Source organism: Phocoena sinus, chromosome 14 (assembly GCF_008692025.1).
Source record: "Phocoena sinus isolate mPhoSin1 chromosome 14, mPhoSin1.pri, whole genome shotgun sequence".
Taxonomy (NCBI): Eukaryota; Metazoa; Chordata; class Mammalia; order Artiodactyla; family Phocoenidae; genus Phocoena; species Phocoena sinus.
The window spans coordinates 35,357,507-35,373,912 of NC_045776.1; positions in this window are offsets into that span (position 1 = coordinate 35,357,507).

Consider the following 16,406-nt stretch of genomic DNA (forward strand, 5'->3'; position numbering starts at 1 on the left):
GCCTTTGATAAATGATTCCATTTTTCCCCATGTTGGTTGGCAGAATGGCCAACATTAAATGTTCACTTGTTTAAACTAACGGAGTGTGGTCAGTTAATTCCCAAGGGAGGAGAGGAAGACAAACAGGTCTAAAATGGCATCTTTTAAGAACACAATCAATTCATTATCTTTTTCATATTGTTCACATATGAAAGCATTAATCATCATGGTGTGACACTGGGCAGGAAGTTCTTACCTAAGCAAATTATGCTTTACAATATATCTTTAGTGTTTAATGGCCTTTGCAGCTTAGATTTTATTGTGTGCTCACTCATCTGTTGTTTTATGAGCCAGTCTGTGTCTTTGTGATGAACTGATTAAGCAACTGGTTTTGAAGTTAAATTCATAGGCAAGTCAACACTCCATCCATATCTAACTAAACACTTTAACCCATTATGATCTCATCTCTTCTCTAGTATATACAGTGTCAGGGGTGGGGAAAGCTTCTGGAAGAACTTAAGGCTGAATAATAAATTAAAGAGTTGAAGAACTCTAGATGGTGGCTGAAAAATGAGAATATTAAGGGACTATCCTGGAGGTCTTCTTCATATATGAAAAATGTTATCTGTGTTAAAGTGAAAAATAAGCTCACTATTTACTAGTGAGTTTATAATAATAAACTCCAGAGAAGACAATAATCCTATTAAAAAGAATAAGGATCAAGATAAGATCCTTTCTCAACATGCAACATGAAACAAATTAACTGAGGAAAAGTTGGGGTTTTGGTCAATGAAATGATTACTGAAGAATCTGGGTGAAGATCTGTCCAAGGTATTGAAGTGAATCATGCATATGTTAAGAGATTGGACTTGGTGACATTCACAGTTAGAGTCCATGATATTAATCATTATTTGAGATTAAACAGGATAGGAGAGCAAAATTTGCTACCCCTAAATGTCTCCTTGGCATGTGGCTTATTTCAAACTGAAAATAACCAAGGCCCAAAAGACTCAGAAAGAAATTTTGACCTTCCTCCTAACTGCCTGAAGAATATAGATAAAGGGCCTATTACAGGAATAGATCTATCGCCAGAGATGTCTGCAATGAATAAAGGAGAGGAATAGAGGGGAAATTTCTTAGAGAACAGAGTTCTCTTTATGTCTCATAATCTCTGCATGTCCCAGCAAATATTTATCTCCCAAACATTTGTTTTTTTTTCCATCTCCACGTGAATTGCCTTCTTCCCCACTGAAGTCTCAAACCACTATCCCTAAATCCTCTTTTCTCTTTAGCTGAAGATAGAATTTAAGCTGTGGGCTTCAGCCATTTTGGAAAGTTACTCAGTTCTTCTGGGTCTCTCCATTTACGCATGTTATTAAACTTTAGTTTGATTTTTTCCTATTAATCTGTCTCATGTCAATTTCATTCTTAGACCAGCCAGAAGAACCTAGGAGGGTAGAAGAAAATTTCTTCCTCCCCTTCAATAGTCTTAACCACTTACTGACCAATCAGCATGGTGAAATAACCAGTTTGGTTGTTTTCTTTTCTTTTCCTTTCTATTTGTGTTTGTTGAATTTACTTTTTTAGCTCGACTTAAGTCTTTTAATGATGATTATCTCTTATATATAAGCAAAGTCACAGCTTCAAATGTTCACTGATGCAAACAAAAAATTCAGAGCTAATTTGGGCACTAAAGTCTACCTTTATACCCTTCTATGTTCAGCTACCTGCTCTGGTTAGTATGATGCTACTCTTCAAACAAACTGGTTTATAGTATCAAAATTCAGAACGGTCTGCCTCACTTTTTTTTTAATAAGGAAATAAAAATTGCTTAATTCTTTATTTTAGAAGAAAATTTACACTTTTAGGTCATGTATATTAATAAATAGTATCCAAAAAACAAAACAAAAACATGTCAAGAACATTTCCAATTCATCCTAAAACATGTGCCAATTTAGCTTAAAGCTCACCTAGAAAAGACTACAATTTCTTCAAAGCCTTTAAAAAATTTTGTTGACTGAACAAAAATCCCCTATTTCTTTAATTCAATCTAAATTGGGCTTCCTTGAATATGCAAAATAGTTTATTTCTTATAAAGATTTCTCCTGTATTTGTAGATGGCAATTAAATCACCCCTTAGCCTTCACTTCTGTATATTAAATTAGAACTCTATCTCCACCCCAACACTGTTTTATGTCAGCTCTTTAAAGATTTATGCTGCTTTCTGCTGAATTCTTACTCAAAATTATTTCTGTACAAAACTGAGCTGAATTCTTTACATGCTAAAGCTCATACTGCCTTTCTAAGATTGATGTATATCATCAACTACATTTCGAAAGTTGAGGAAGAAGTTCAAGAGGAATTAGGCCTGTCATTATTAATAGACCCTGAATCATGGCTAGGATTAGAAATCAGAAGCTCACACCACAAATAATAGCAAGATGAACAGCAACTTCATCACTCAGCAGTCACCAAACAGGTTACCCTCCAATATCATCTTTATTTTATAGCACTATATTTCTTACCTCTGGGGATCTTTGTGAAATGGATGGGATGATTAGCTGGCTGTGATGGATGAAACCATGTTGATTACTTGTTTTCCAAGACTGAAGACTCTCTGAATGTTAAACCATAGCCAGTCTGTGGTGGGCAGACTTTAATGTGGCCCCATGACCCTCACCTCCTAATGTGCATGCTCTTGTATAATCTTCTCCCCTTGAGTGCGGATGCAAGCTTTGACTTTCTTCTAACTAGTAGAGTCTGCAAAGGTAGTGGGATATAATTCCCATGGTTATATTAGGTTATATATACTCTGTCTGGCTAGTGGACTTGCTCTTATTCTCCTACTAAAGAAGCAAGCTGCTATATTGTAAACTGTCTATGGAGAAGGTCACAAGGCAGGGAGCTGTAGAGTTGAGGATGGCCTCCAGGTGACAGCTAGTAAGAAGCTGTGTCTCTCATTCTATACAAACACAAGAAAATGAACTCTGCCAATAACTGAGTAAGCTTGGAAGTAGATTTTCCCCAGTTGAGATGGCAGATGATAATGTAACCTGGCCAAAAGATACCTTGATTGCAACTTTGTGAAATCAAAACAAAGGACCCAGCTAAGTTATGCCTAGACTTTTGACCCACAAAGGCCATGACATAATAAATGTGTGTTATTTTAAGCTGTTTTTACACAATGTTTATACAAGGTATGAAATTAATATGTCCCCTTTTCAGATAAGAAATTAAGAATATTTGCTATGATGAAGATATTTTCCCATCAAGCTCCATAAAGGTACCATAACTCAGAGCCATAAAGATGATGGTAAGGACTTTTTGTAAGCTTTAACCTAATAATATCTCAATGTAAGAAGATATGACACAAGATCACATTTAAGGCTAAATTCTGCCGACTTAGAGTTTTATTCTCCTCTCCTATACTCTTCAGGAAGTTGCTCAGTACAAACTGGAAATGTAGGATCTAAGTATGACATAGAAATGTTGATGTAATTTTAGCATTGTAAGGAGCTACGTTTTCATTACAAGTCTTAACGAAACTTTAAATTCCAACTATTCATATTGGTCTTATTTTCAGATAGGTGTTTCCTTAAAACAAGAGTTATTTATATTTCATGCATGGGAAAAATAAAAGAAAAAAGAAAGAGAATAAAGAAGGTAGGAGGGAAAGAAGAAAAAAGAGAAACAATAAAAGAAAGGGAGGGAAGGGAGGAAACAAGGAAAAGGGAAGATAAAGAAGGAAAAGGAGATAAAGGTTGACACAATGTAATAATAACACTTTCCTGAGAATATATAAAATGCAATTGTTTATAAGCCACTACAGTAAATTAGTTACTTTGACTTTATGTTAATATAGAATGATTCACATAAAACAAATGTTTAAAAGGAATAGAAATGCCTTATTTTATGTTATAGATATTACTGCACATCTAAATTATTATAAAATTCTTTAAAGTACTAAAAATTAATGACTCACTTTTGCAGAGTTTTGAGCATAATGTTCACAACTTCTGAATCCTTCTCAAGTTTCAGGTTTCAGCTTATCTTCAACTACTTGTCTAGTTTATATTACCAGCTACCCTCTTTGAACAGATTTTTAGGTTTAATATCTACAGACCTCCAAATTTTTCCTTGCCTTACAACTCTAGCTATAAACAAGACTGGCACTTATATCCTTTGTTAATTGACCATGATTTACTCTCTTCAGTTAATATAGAAAATTAAATAAGAAGGATCTATTTATAAACCCTGACACACTCTGACATACTAAGCCAATGGTCTTCAAGGCCTTCAAGGAACAGAATTCAAAACTTTTGCCAGAGATTAGGCAAGGATTTCTCAGGAAGAGTAGCATTCATTCACTGATTCTGTAGTTTAATATTCCTGTACACTGTGGTTTCCTTCTCAGGCATTCAGTGTCCCTCATGCCTTTCTTGGATAATCAAAGTTTTCTATTTTGGTTTTCAATGTGCATTATTATACTTAAAAATACTCTAACCCTGTACTTTCTCACCCTTGAATATTCACCAGCAGGAAAGCCTTCCTTGTACTGAGTATTAGGTGATGCTTGCTATCCTATCTACTTCTAGTCTAGAGTTCCACCTAAATGACTCCTTGCAAACCAACCTTCCACTTAGAACTTCCCACTTCTCTATATCTAACTCATGATATGAAGGTACCTGACTAAACTATGCTGGATTTGAACCTCAAAAGAATGGGCAAATACCTTCATATTTCAAGGTCTGATCCAGACCTTTCCACTTCAGTTTATTCTTTGACCAATCTTGATGACTCAATCCTCAAAAATATTATTTAGTCTGGAACTTCTAGGATCCATTTAAGGGCTCTATAGTACTTCTCAAATATCACAGTAAAAGCCACTGTTCTACTTATATTGCACAGAGGCATAGTGTGTGTATACCCATGTATCTAGCAGGTAAAAATAAGGTTTCAATTACTTTTTATTCCCCAGAGTCAAAGATAAAGTATTTTGTACATAATATTTGATGCATTAACTATTAAATAATCAAGTATTTTGATGAAATAAATACTTGTTAATTAACAGTTAAAAGCCAGTTTAAAAACAATTGAAAAACCTAAACTTAGAAGTAAACAGCTCAAAGGGGTTTATTTTTCACTATTATTATGTTAAAAGGCATAATTGAAAATTCTCAAGGTGCCCAATGCTAAATGTAGAAAGTAAAGGTAGTGGAGATAATATTTTAAGGAGATAGGACCAGGTCTCTAGGAGGCCAATAAGGTTATATTGCCTCAGCCTCATGATTCAGTGTTTACCAGGGAGATCATTTGCGTAACAAATGCAGGAGAACAGCTGTAAGTTTGCATGGGGTGGAGGTAAATTTAGGTGTGAAAGGAAGCTAATTGCCTTAGTGTGTGCCAAACTTTTCAGGTGCTAAAAAGATCCTGTTCAACGACCCTGGGGGAAGCTGGAAGGGGAGCCTGGAATGCACATGAACTCAACTATTGACTCACACCCTAAAATCAGTAATAAAAAATTAAGACCTTGATTGCAGCTGAGGACAAGAAAGAAGGTTAATCTGTCAATTGTCAATCTATTGACATATAGGTAAAATAAATATAAACTTGATTTAATTATTATGTATTAATTCTTTCAGGAGAGACGTAGATGGAGTCTAAATCAAATGATTTGACCAAGGTGGATGCTTAGAACAAGATTTAGTTTCTAAAGTCTCTCCCAATGTCTAGAGAGTGATAAGTACATTGTGCACAATTTCTACAGTATTTTGGGAGAAGATGGTCTTCAGACCATAAATAAAGGAAAAGTTATTCAGTTCTTCATTGTGACTTTGAATGCATAATGCATGTGTGTATGTAAGTGAGTGTGTGTGTGTAAATTTTCTGGTTAAGAATCAGATTTAAAAATTACTCAGTGCTCAATTCCATATACTTAACAGTGTTAAATGTTCTCTATAATGTTCTGAAATGATAATAAGAAAGAGCAAAGTAGCAAAGAAATCAACTAGTTTTCAATTAGACGTTTCAGTGGAAAAAAACAGATTTGTTTTTAGAGTGATTAAGTTATTTGACAACATCTGCCACTGGTTCCTGGAGATTGTTTGATGGTGGGCCTATCCATATGAGACATTCATGCCTGTGTCATCACATGTTGACTATGGGTAAGGCCTTATGATAGGACAAATAAATTTCCAACTCTGGTATCTTAAAAAATGTGTCTAAGATCCTTCCTGACTTTAGGACTGGACTATTCTCAAGCAATACCACAGATAGTGTTGTTCTTCAATTTGTCTTCTTTACAAAGTATCCACTACCATTTGCATCAGTTCTTTACTCTTAATTTCCCAGAGATTTTCTGTCAGTGCTAGAGAGCAATTATGAAGCTGAAATTTTAAAAAGCTAGCACTTGAGCCTGGTATCCTACTACACAAAGCCTTAACTGATATTTAAGGAATGGGTAAAGTACTCTCTAGAATTTTCCTAAAATTTTTCACTCCGACATCTGTTTGCTAAACTTCTTTATCTACATTTGGTCAAAAGTCACTTCTTGCAAGGAGTCTTCCAAGATTCTCTCACTTATTGTTGTATAGTATTTTGTCTACACTTAAATTATAACTCACCTCTCAATCTTAGAGCTAGGCCTAATGTTGGCTGCAGACATATTTTCCTTAGGTTCTGTTTTCTTGTGGCTTCTGAAGTCCAGTACACAAACAATTTTCACATTATAGATTTATTAGTTATAGGAAGACAGTCTTGGAAAACCAAAAATAAATACATAGAAGGACAAGCTTATCCTAATTTCTAAAGCTCTTTTAATCATGCTCACTTTTCTTTTTTTCTTGCTGGTTGTATTGAGATGGGCTTCTGCCATAGGACTTAATTCCTGTGTATCTCTTGAGTTTGCCTTTGAGAGTGGCAACTTGAGCCCCTTAGTTTTGAAGGCCTCACTTCCTCACTCTGGTCCTAACAATGCAACCAATGATGCTCCATTTGTTTACAAAGATGAATTATATTTTCAGAAAACCTCCATTGCCTACTCAGTTTCTGCCTCAAACTGAGATATTTACACCTCAGAGTTTCTACATTTCTTCTCTGAATGTTAAGCTCTTGAAGAGGAGGCACAAAGATGTGACATGTTATCCAAGGTTTCTCTTCAGCTCTGGGGAAATACTATGACTTGCGGTGGAATATGTGCATGGCTGATATATGTGGTAGTATTTTAGGACTCTGGAAATGAGGAGGAGATCTCTGTGGGGCATATATGTGATGAGTATGGAGGTGTAATTAAGAGAGATGTTTGTAATGATTTTTTTTTTTCTCTCACCATGGAGGGTTTGAGAAAGTTTAGGTATTTTTTTTCATACTCAAAAGTTTCAGGATGCCAAATGGACCATAATCATTTATTAACCTGTTTCTTAGGGAAATAGTTTATGCCATTGAATTGCATACTGAAGAGTTGGGAATAAATACTATAAGTTTAGCTCATTGGCAAATACTCAATATACTTCTTGATATATTAAAAACTGAAATGTCTTGTGAAGAATTACAAAGTAGTAATATTAATATATGTTGAATTGTATGCTATATGGTAATTCCCAAGTCTCTGGTGAAAGAAGGATCAAGTATGTTTGAAAAATGAGTAGGGTTAATTAGTGAAGGCCTATTATAATCAATCCCAAATCTTCTATTGCATCAATTTCCTATTCTTTCCTCAACTGGAAATGAAAAACAGCTGGTTCCTATCCTGCATTTAATAGATCATCATATTTCAGACACAATTCTCAGGGTACCCTTTAGTCTTCTCTTTGCCAAGCTAAACAACATCACTTTTTTAAACTTTTCCTGTGGGACCTATTTACCCTTGAATCATAGTGCACACACTTGAAGTATATTTCCTTCCATAATCCACAGTTTAAGCCTGTTAATTTTAGGAAAACTGCAAAAAGAAAAAAAAAAGTTTTGACAATAGCTATTATACTTTGGTAATTATTTTATTATCAAGAAAAAATATTCTTGTACCATGGATACACATCAAAGACAGTTTAACTTGAAGGATCTATATTTAGGTTTCCTATTGCAAACCCATCCTCAAAATACACTCCTCAGATAGTAAGAGATATGGCTGACCTGTCCATCACAGTTGCCTGTATGGTCCCTAGTAATGGCCATGTGCAAATGTACATGTGATAAACTATATAGCTCAACAATAGGAATAGGTCAGCAGATCTACTGACTTTAAAAAAATAGTTTATTTTGGGAATTCCCTGTCAGTCCAGTGGTTAGGACTTCGTGCTTCCACACTTCCACAGCAGGGAACCAGGTGTGATCCCTGGTTGGGGAACTAAGATCCCGCAAGCTGTGCGGAATGGCCAAAAAAAAAAAAAGCAAAAAAAAACCAGACAATGTTTAGAGCAGTTTTAGGTTTGCAGAAATACTGAACAGAAAGTACAGAGCTACTATATGCCCCTTTCCCATACTTGCCCATATACACAGTTTCCTTTTGTTATTAACATCTTGCATTTACTGTGGTATATTTGTTATAATTAATGAGCTTAATTGGCCTTTTTGACTCAGAAACTATTTCCTGTCATAGGCTTGAATGTGTGCCCCTCAAGGCTGTTTTTAAGGGAACGTAGTCCAACACAGAGACAGGAAATAGGTTTCCTCCCATCTGCCAAGTGGATTACTTGATTATTTTGAAGAGATGCAATGTTTTCTGAGGCTGCTTCCATGCTCAGCAGGAAAGCAGGTCAGCTCTGATTAACAATGATTGCCATGCACAGAGGTGAAGAGGATGGTAACAGATGAAGCCTGTCTGTTTTATTGGAATACCAGAAAGGCACTGTATTATGAAGCAGAAGCCTGGATTCTAGATTTCTCCAGCATAATTTTATGACCTCCAGGAGCTTATCTAACCTTTCTGAACCTCAAGTTCAATAAAATAGAAAAATATTATTTTAACTTCCTGAAAGCAGCACATTGAACTAGAAATCTTGAAATTACTTACAGCTCTAAAATACATGATTCTAAGTGTCTTTGAAGAACATTGCTGATTCAGCTTTCATCAAATCAACCAAGAGACATACAGCTGGCATTTTATCTCCACGTAGTATCTCTGTCTGAAAGTGACTGTTTCTGTAACTTAATACAATAATTTATTTGTGGCCCAACTACATCCAAAGTTACACACTAAACACTCAAAAAGAGGAAAACAAGGTAGGGAAGAAAAATAACTAAGATATTTTTCATTTGACCATTATGCTCTATTTTGGTTACTGTCAAAAATAATATCCAATTTACAGTATTTTATATTTAAGCATCTGGCAGTTTGATTAATTTGATTAATTTATTTTTTAGAATTCTATCAACTCTGCTGCATCATAACTTGTATAAAACACTACACAAAGAAAAATAGCTTTAAAAGGAATTAAAGATGTCATTATTTGAGGTCTGACATTATTAAGTTCTCATCTGGAAAAGGCAAAATAAGGTGAAATTAGAAAATTAAGAGAAAATGAAAAAATAGATTTTCAAGCTAAGCATGCATTGCAAAATACATTAACAGGTGCTTTATTTTAAGGTTTTATAGAATATATATTATACATATAAGTATATCTACATATCTACATATATATTATACATATATACTTATGTGTATAATATATATTCTGAAGGATACTAGATGATTGGTTTCTTTAAAGGAGTATTTTTTGGGAAATGCATTATTACATTTTGGGATGAGTCTTTGATTTCCAGTTAAAAATGAGATTGCCTTCTGCTTGGCACTCAAGTGTGGTAAGTCCAGCAGGACCCTCATGGAGAAAGTCTGCTCAAGCACTGGGTCACCTCCCTTTGTCAAACATTTTCCTCTGGGGGGAGAAAATCAATCTATTTGCTGTGCTAGTTGTTATGCAATCTGCTATCTGGACATCATACCGCTGAGATGTTGAAAACATCTCTAAACTGACACCTTTCTGAAACTGGTTTCCTCAGCTCTCCAGCTGATGAGCTTATAGCCACCCCACGTTTTGCTGATGGCTGCAATTTCACAAGCAGGGTCTAGTGAGGTAATCACCTGACCTCAGCAAAACCATCATGTAAAGGGAATTTCGGTAACCTTGTTGTCAGCACAGCTGGATGGACTCACATTGCTTTCCTTTGCATATTTGGAGTCTGAATTCCAGCAACCTGTGATGGTGTTCCTGGGTTCTTGCTGGTGTGTGTCTGCATCTGGCTCATGCTTTTTTCTCAGGTGGTTAAGCAAACTGCCCATTTCTGGAAAAGTTCAGGAACACAAAAGAATATTTGCATGTGGCCTTTCATGTGACACAGGGTTGCAGAACTGACCTATTATTTCAAAATTGGGGTAGAAGAATCTGTAGAGGGGCAAAATGCATATACTCTCTCAATACTTCCTGAGTGCTTACTTGCAGGTGTAAACGCTTATTCGATATATGTGTACACACAAATAGTGATTGCATAAATTTGCATATTTTATTCTAACCCACATAGATTTTTACATATTGCAAGGCAAGATTATCATTCAGAATATTATCTTCATAGAGGTTTTAAGTTTTGAATGATCTCACACTTATTTTGAAATACCTTTCTTATTGATTGAGCACTCCCTGGACATTGAAATAGGGAAAGACAGAGAAACAAACTGAGGGCAAGGAAGGAAAGGGCTAGAGACCCCAGGAACTTTGGGGCAAATGAAAAGAGAGCCTCAAATTCATTCCAGTTGGGATTTGTGGTGAGAGGTTGGAATCTTGGAGTGATGGTGTGGTACAACCTTATTCACATTTTGAGATGATTAGTATTTCCCTTCTCTCACCTCCCTATTCCCTCACCATACCCTTTGCCCCATCTAAACTCCAGGTTCCCAACTGTTTTCCTTTCTTTGGAACCCTGCTCAGGACAGACATGCTTTCTTAGGGCTGCAGACCAACACAGTGACTTCATTTTCACCCCAGATCCAATGTTCCAGCCCTTCAGTTCTGACACTCAGCTACATTGTACAGTATGGGGAAACTTTATTAACTAATAAGCTGAAAAAATTGACTAGATAAGAGTACTCAGAATCTTAGATCTCAATGAGATGTTTATATCTAAAGAAATGGGTAGAGACTGAGATATCTTAATTGAAATAAACAATGGAAAGTGCTATGGGTTAGGGGAGATGGTCAGAAATCATTCTAATGTTCATCAAATCACTAGACAGGTGTCTAGACATATAAGCAATTTATAGTGTTGTTCAAATAATTCTAGGTACTGTAATCAAGAGTGCTCACTAAAATGGAAATAATTGTTTTTTTATCTAATAAAAGGAATCTTCCTTTGCATTGTACCCAGATAGAGTATCCAAAATAAAACAAAAGGAGATTCATGAGAAACAAAGAGGAACTTTATGAGATTTGTGGGTGTTAGGTGATAGTTTAGCCATTCATTATCGACATAATGGAATGAAACTTGACCACACATCAATCACCCTTCTGTGGTCCTAAATCATATGGGCCACTGTGCAGAATTAGGAGCAGTTCCAATGTGACTGCATTCTAACTGCACTTATTTTATTTTATTTTTTCTAAACCCAGAAGGTTTTACATCAAACAGTTGCTCTTAGGGTCCACTTTCAACTATGAAACAATCTCTGACCACCTGTGAGCTCAGGGACCTTGAAGCACTGACTTGGCAAGCCCCTGTGCAGAGCTGTAAGTCAGCACAAGAAAACAATATCCCTCTTATTTTTGGTCTCAACTTCTAAAGGGAAAGGGTTAGCATAGCTAGGATATCTCTTCAGACAAAGCTGCTGATACATTTTCATCCAACCTGTATTTGGTTTCTGTACTTTTTGAGTTCTCTCATGCTGTGCCCACACTAATAGAGGTCTTTTGAATATTATCCTTCATATATGTATATATATGTAGTGTTTCAATAAAGTAAAATTACTGAGTTGCACTGACCCATTGACTCTTCTCTGGTTATTTGCTCCCCAAGCCATTCCAAGACAAGAGTTTATGAGACAGCTTGGGAAGCCCTTGGAATCCTGGCCTGGGTTGAACTTACCTCTTTAATATTTTGACATTAGCATAGCTTATGTTATTAATTGCAATGAACAAGGGTGGTTGGACTCTGTATCTTTGCTTTAAGCTGTTCAGTTAAGCAAATGAGAACATACGCTGATTGCCGGCTGTGAATAGGGCTCTCCACTGGAGACTGAATTTATAAGCAAAGCAATGAAGCAAACAAACAAATAAACAACACTTTCCTGGATCTAAAGTCTGAATAGAGGAGGGATGTTATAGGTGGAGATAATACACATATCCTATTCTAACCCATAATCAGAACTTTAATTAAAAATCATCTTCTGAGAGTTGATTCCCTCTCTTAGTGAGATTCAGAATTTCCCTCAGGCCATTGTTGCTTCTCTGTCTCAGGGCACTCCAGTCTCACTCTGCTCACCTCTCACATCCGTTATGATGGAACAATCCATAACCTTCCCAGGGTTGATATTTATTGTTTTGTACAAGCTCCACTTCCCTACTTATATGGTAAAATTTCAGAGATCAAGAATCTAGATTTATACCTTCTGGTATTCCTCTCTCTTGGCACAAAGGACTCCCAAAGGAGTCAGTAATGCTCTCTTCCTCAGGCTACTACAAGAGTAGCCATTTTTCAGACTTAAGATCTTAATGTGAATGTCACCTTATCAATGAGGACTTCCTGGACAGCCTATCCAAAGCATTGTTCAACATTGCCAAGGAATTAGTCTACTCTTATCATCCCATTTGCTATGAAGTTTGCTTCATAGTAACCCTCTTCTAATGGTTATTTTATATGCTTCTTTATTTTCTGTTTTTCCTACTACACTAAAACAATTATGGAGAAAGGAACTTTTGCTGGTTTCATTCCCCACTGTACAACCAGAGCTTAGCTCATTCTCTAGCTCATTCCTTCATTCAGTCAAATAATATTATTCAAAATTTTTATATTTCAAATATAAATACATAAATATTTAAATATTAAAAGGATATTTATGTTATTGAATTAGTGTCATTCATTCATCTGGATTCTCAAGTTGATGAAGAGATGTTGGATAGAAATTAACCTTTCTCCAAATTCACATATATGTAATGCATTATCTCTAAATAAGCCTTCTGATTCCCCATTTAAAAGCAATTTTTAAAACCACAAATTAAATTAAAACTTTAAATTAAATTAAAAAAATTAAAAGTAAAATTATGCTAGAAACAATTAGTATATTTAAAGTAGACAGAAGATTATGTCATTTTCTGTGAGTTTGGGCACAAAAGATGATGCTGACTGTAGGTGATTGACCTATTGAGTTCTATGGAAAAATTGGTTCATACTGTACAGTGTCTCTAAGCAGCTAAGAATAGCTTAGAGTCTGGGAATTCAGGAGTGTCCCCCTTGGCAAATGAAGAATATTAATAGTAGGAATGGGCTCTATTCAGATCATTGCCTTCATTTCAGATTGTGTAGCCTATTCCTTGATTGTCACCATCTTGACATTGGAGATAACTATCACTTTTTTTCTCCCCAGTCCAGCTGACAGACATAATTGTTCCTATTTCATGCATATCTTATTCCTGATGCCAGTTGTTAACAGCTACTTATGTGGGGTTTCCTTACCAAAATGGTCTCATTATTAGATCCCATCTATGTAACCAAATGCTGCAACCATGTATCTGGCAGCACTCTGGACCTTTTCTTGTCTGTGTATGAAACATTGAGGTCAAAAGGAAAGGATCTGAAATTTTATCAAGAAAACACCATCTTTCTTCCCTTTACTGTCTTGGTGACATCTACATATCCTAACCATGGCTTTGACAGTACTTTTAGATCAATGTGGAAAAATCAAAATCAAATCCTAAGATCATGTATATGTGGCCATTTCCATTACTTGTCTGTTATCAACATGACCTCAGGGAAAGCCAATGGTTTGATTCACTGGTCACCATAATTGTCATCAAAGTTATCAATTAATCAGGACTAGATAACTAGGGGACTCTTGGGATACAGTGAAGTATAGGAAGTTGTTATAGAGCTCATGGAACTCACAAGGCATGGACAAGGGTTGCTCTCTTGGCCAGTTAATACAATGGAATCCATAATCATAGGGATGGAAGCAGCATTAGAAATCATCTAATCAAACCTCTCACTTTATAGCTTTGCAAACTGAAAACTAGAAATTGTAGGTGACTTGTTCAAGGTTATTAACTGTGCTAACGGAAGAGAACAACAGCCTTTGATTCCCCACCAGGTAACAATTTAGAACTAATTGACATCAACTGAACATAGAACAGGAACTGGGACAACACTTTGGGGAGTACAGAGATGCTCAGGAGCTGCCAAATAGGAACCTGGAGAAAGAAATTACAATAACAGCCACCATTTATTGAGAAGCTATTATGTGCGAGTCACATTGCTTGACATTTTATAAAATGATATCTAATGCTTGCAACAGCTCAGCAAGGTAGATATTATTCATCTTATTTTCCAATTGAAGAAACAGTTTCAGTGAAGTTAGTGAACTAGCCCAAGGTCACAGAGTTAGAAATAAGATTCACACTGAGCTATGCTGAACCAAAGCTCATATTCTTTCTGCTAAGCCAAATTTTCTCAAAGGAATACGAAACAATAGGGGCCATTTTAGATTTGAGCAGCAAGCTCAGCTGATGGAAGCATGTGGTGGGTAGGTTCAGACGATCTAATTGGACGTGATTATGGGAGACTTTTCATGATGGACTAATGAGTGAGGACTTTAACAAGGATTCGTGAACTAATAGGGATATATTTGAAAATTGCTACTTCAGGAAAGGGCCTCTTGTAGTGAAGCCTGTGTGATCAATCAGTTGGAAGATTGATGAAGATATAGACACCAAAACAAGAGTTTGTTTTTTTCCATTTCCTCATTTTCTTACAACACTTAGGACTGTTCTGGCAGGAAAATGGGAAGGCAACCTCAAGTCCTCAACAACACTTTTTCTTCCTGCACAGACAGTATTATTTTCAGCAAGTACTTACTGTTGGAAAACTATTTTGATTGGTAACAACATCTGTTCTGACGGAGGTACCAGGCCACAAAAGATGTTCAATTTTGAATATAACTCTTTTGTATATCTAAAATAAATTTAAGGGCTCCCTGGTGGCACAGTGTTTGAGAGTCCACCTGCCGATGTGGGGGACACGGGTTCGTGCTCCGGTCCGAGAAGATCTCACATGCCGCGGAGCGGCTGGGCCCGTGAGCCATGGTCGCTGAGCCTGTGCGTCCGGAGCCTGTGCTCCACAATGGGAGAGGCCACAACAGTGAGAGGCCTGCAGACTGCAAAAAAAAAAAAAAGAAAAAAGAAAATAAAATCCTACTGGCTATAGCAGAGGATATCTTTAAAATAAATTTAAAATATCTTTCAAAGACATAGTCCTAGTGCATCATGTGTTTCCCTGAACACCTCAACATTCAGCATCTGCATTAGTAATCTAATACTAGTTATCTAATATTAGTGTTATAAAAGGCCCTGGAACTTTACATTTTGTTGGTATTGTTTTTCCAGCATAGCATATGAGGCTGTTCAGTATTTTACTCTTGTTTACCTTTTCCTTGCTCTTGTTTCCCTCCATCTTCCCACCACTCATTAATAGACATCAGTCATTCATAACGACTCAGAGAGCTCTTTTCCTTTTCTGCCCCCTCTGAAGGAACACCCTTCTCTCCATGAAACACTCCTGCTCAATTTTTAAGTATTCTTAAAGATAGTCTTCTGCAGAACATTACCATATTTATGCTACCACAGAATGCTGCACTTAAACATCTCAAAAAAATATATTTTATGGCTGTTGTTGATTTGATTGCATATTTCCCTTTAAACTAGAAATTTCTCATAGATGGAAATTCTGATTTTCAACAGAGGTTTGATTTTTCAACCTATAAAAGTATAGGCACTGCTCTACAAATATTTTCAGAAGAAAATATTGAAGAAAGGAAGAATAGAAAAATGGAAGAAGGCAAGAAGATGGTGGAAAAAGAAATATCTATCCATGAGTGAATTAAATCTACAAGTAGTTGTGATTGTTTTCAGACTTCTAATGTCTCAATTTGTAGTTAGTTAAAAGAGTGAGGTTGATTGCGTTACCTTAACATGAAGACCAGTTAGATATTCCTATGTATACCAGTGCTCAAACCAATAAATGTGTATACATTTGGGTCATTAGGCACCTCAATCAGATATAAATATTGAATGCATACACAAGAATCCATATTCAAGTAGAATTTGGTTGTTGTTTAGGCTGAGAGCACTTTTACTCTTAGCTATCACCTGGGCCAAGCAAAGGGCTGGGAACATGTTACTTGAGGGGAGAAGAAATGATGATGACTTTACTCACTGTACTATTTAGCTTCTGTG